The sequence below is a fragment of the Onychostoma macrolepis genome, chromosome 07 (genome assembly GCF_012432095.1).
Source record: "Onychostoma macrolepis isolate SWU-2019 chromosome 07, ASM1243209v1, whole genome shotgun sequence".
NCBI lineage: Eukaryota > Metazoa > Chordata > Actinopteri > Cypriniformes > Cyprinidae > Onychostoma > Onychostoma macrolepis.
The window spans coordinates 19,758,721-19,762,418 of NC_081161.1; the positions used below are offsets into that span (position 1 = coordinate 19,758,721).

Here is a 3,698-nt window from a genome sequence, read left to right on the forward strand (position 1 = left end):
GTTAATCGATTAGGGCGTCAAATTGACCCTTATTGTTTTACCTTAATAGTTTTCACATTTTAGAATTATAGAAATAGTACCAAAGCCAAAACTGCTGTGTTTAGCCTTTTTAAAATCAAATGCATACAGCATCAGCCTGCGCTAACATTTCAAGGCTATTATTTGAACAAGACAGCATTTAAAAATTATTTGGTTTTCCAACTATTTCATGCAGTATCATGTTCAAATAGTACAGAATGTGAAGAAATGTCAAGTCCTTTCAATTCAGTTTTAAAAAGCACTATACAAATATTGTTTCAATGCAGCTTTACAGAAATCATGCTTTTGACCCTTCAGTGAATAAACCAAAAGCAAGTGTGCGATAGGAAAAAAAAAAAAAAAAAAATGGGGGAGCATATTTAATTAAATGTACAGTATATATATGCCATATTATATATTGTATAGTATCTAGTTCCTCTGTATGTGTAATCTTAGTCATATATTTACTGAATAAATTAAACTATGATATGCAAGACAGCAGTGTTGGGCAAGCTACCTGGAAAATGTAGTGAGCTAAGCTAACATTTACTCCTCATTAAATTAAGCTTCACTACACTAAAGCTACAGCCCTGGGAAATGTAGCAAGCTAAGCTACAGCAACATGGCAAAAGTAGTTTACTAAATCTAAGCTATTTAATATATATATATATATATATATATATATATATATATATATATATATATATATATATTGAACCAACATCATACCAAGTCAATGCTCTCTCAGTGATCAATAAAACTGTCAGTAAAGCAGATAGACAGGCATAATAGAGCCTTTTTCTGTTAGTAAACATTGTGATGTGTTTCTGTGGGCGGAGCTTAGGTGGAGGCAGAAAGATTCCACTGACCGCTTCACTAACACTGGATATGAAGTTTGTTAGCTTGTTTTTTTTAACAGTTAGTGGAGAAAATCCAATTTTACCTGCATATGTAAGGTCACTCACTGTGCAGGACCATGATTGTTATTTAAATAAGTTAACTTTAACGGACGAACCCAGATTGGCTGACCCTATGCTCATGGATGGACGATATATTATTTGATGATGTATATATCATGTAATGGCCAAATTTTAAAGTATATACTTCCTGTAAATGATGTAAGTTAAGTTTACGGTGACATTACAGTATACCTTTACAATACTTTACATACAGTACATTTAATGTAAAATGACTATCAATCTCAACAATGTATATTACAGATGATTAAGCATATAAATCGTCAGTTTGTTGTTTTACACACTTGCACACAGGCATTGTTTCATACATGCACTGTTAGACATTTCAAAGGGTTTTTACAGTAACTTACTGGCCTGTAATTAAGATTTACAGTAGCAAACTGCATTTGATTTATCAGTATACTACTGTAATTCATTCATTTTAATATAGATTTCATTAGATTTTATAATTTTTATATAGAATTCACTTTATTTTTACTCTACATAGGTACTACTGGCATTAAAACAGACACAATAATTACAACATATCAAATTCTTTATTTAAAACATTGCATGTATAACACTTAAAAATACAGTCTTCCAATGCTGGAACAGTGCATCTTCACCATTTTTCCTGTCTTAGGACGTTTTGCAGTGCATTATGTTGTGTCCTCTGGATTCATCCTCACAAAGAATATTTAGGCAACAGAAACATAATGGGGAAAAAGACAAACAGCCAAAGAATACATAGCCCTCTGCAAAACCCAGGTGCTGCTCCAAAACGTGGCCACCATCTTTGCTCACCATCCACTTTGACAGAAATGCCTTCTCTGAAAAACAAGATGTAGAAATAGCACACTTTTAAAAAGCAAACCTCATATAGAATACACAAATCTCTCAAAACCATAGCTGTTCTCTTACCATGAATTATCAGTCTCAGGGTGGCTGGCCTGCTCATGTCTTTCTTGATGCTTCATTGCAGTTGCCTTTAAAACACAAATACAAAAAAATGCAGTAAATTTTAAATTCCATTAAAAACTATAACAAACTAATTCTAAAACTATAAAACTAGTTTAACCTAGCTAACATACGATTTTATTTTCTCAGGCTACTGGCCAACATGAACTACTAACACCTGAACTAAATTTCACATTAGTTAACCTAATGTTAATATAAGATAAGCGTTGCTCGTTAAAAACAATTTTAATTCGGTAACTTAATTCAACAAGATGACAAAAGTCGTTTGAAACGACAGCGCAGTTTACCATGGTAAAGTTCTGTAACCGCCATGTTGACCAGTAAATGTTACTATGGGTTAAACTGGTGTGCAAAAATCTGACACAAACACACAGACAAACGTACACATATTTTTACCTTGCTTATTCTCTCCTAAGGTGCATCGGCACACAGCGCAGATGTTCACCGGAGCTCTCCCACTCTCGCGGGTTCATCCCCGGGAAAAACCGGCGGCGCTCCGTGTCTTCGTCGGACGCGAGTGGCGCGGCGAGGCGAGGCGCGACTCGACAACAGCCAACAATATTGAACCCATTATATATACTATCTACAGTGGATGCGGACAGTAAACTGATACCCCGGTATATTTCTGACCTTCAGATGTACTCCAAGCGCTTGCGCTGTTTCTGACACGAAGTACAAACGGATTTTCCAATCATTAGATGTAACACATCCGGTAGTCTGTCCCAAGCTGCTGCGGCGTTGTAGACACGGTGCAGGGCAAATCGTGTCAATCCAAATGTAAGAAATGAGGAAAATAAAACGACCTCAGTATAATGGCGCCAAAGAGACAGTTACAGTAGTATACAGCAATTTAAAAAAATACAGTAAGTCTCTGTATGTGGGGTCTGACGTCACAGAAAATTCCCATGATGCAAAGGGTATTACAGTTATTTACTATAAAGGGAATTTGCAGTATTACACTGGGTGATATACAGTAAATAACTGTGGAAATTACAGAAATGTCTAACAGTGTGCATAAGAAATCTTTAGACATGTAACATAAACCATAATCCATAACAACAAAAGACAATACTTTATTGAACCTTTTATGATAAGAAGTGTGCGCTGCAAACGCAAGCATTTTAGGCGATCGTTTCTGTCCAGTCCGCTCATTTTAATCACGTTTAACCACAGCTGTCGTCGTTTTTTTGGCAGCATGTATGCGATAAAATTTCAAATTGGAGCCTGTACTACGTCGATTCTGGCACCCAACATCACAACAAGATGATATTTTAAGCTTCTTATGTAGCCGAATCTGCACTGGTTTTAATTGGCCGCCTTCAGTTTTCCCTTTTTTTTTTGCTTCCAGCTAGCGCTGTGACGTAATTGTGACGTCGGCACAAAAAGGGTCTATAGTTCAGTTTAATTGTTTATTCAACAACTGTTCCAAACCAATTTGGCAACAAAAATCAATATCATGTACAGGGCCAGATTTACCTTATATTGTGACATAGGTAACATAAATTTTTGCTGTCGGCCGGAAACCTCCTATTGATTGTTGGTATTGTGGCTTTATTGTATACAGATACATTTATATAAATGGTAACACTTCACAATAAGGTTTACTAGTGTAGTTAACATGAACTAAGAATGAACAATACTTCTGCAGCATTTATTAATGTTAATTTAAACATTTACTAATGAATTATTACAGTTTTTCTCAGTCGCTTTGGTGCATTTCTTAGATCAGAAATGAAATTCTCAAAA

At 35.3% G+C, this 3,698-nt stretch overlaps 1 long non-coding RNA gene across 1 annotated transcript; it reads right to left on the bottom strand.

The window, feature by feature from the left end:
• Positions 1-1,577: 1,577 nt before the first annotated feature.
• LOC131543355 (uncharacterized) lies at positions 1,578-2,611 on the bottom strand. Its single transcript, XR_009271891.1, has 3 exons — positions 2,349-2,611; positions 1,896-1,960; positions 1,578-1,804 (listed from the first exon to the last, which is right to left on the bottom strand). It is a non-coding gene; the product is annotated as an uncharacterized LOC131543355 (long non-coding RNA).
• Positions 2,612-3,698: the final 1,087 nt, after the last annotated feature.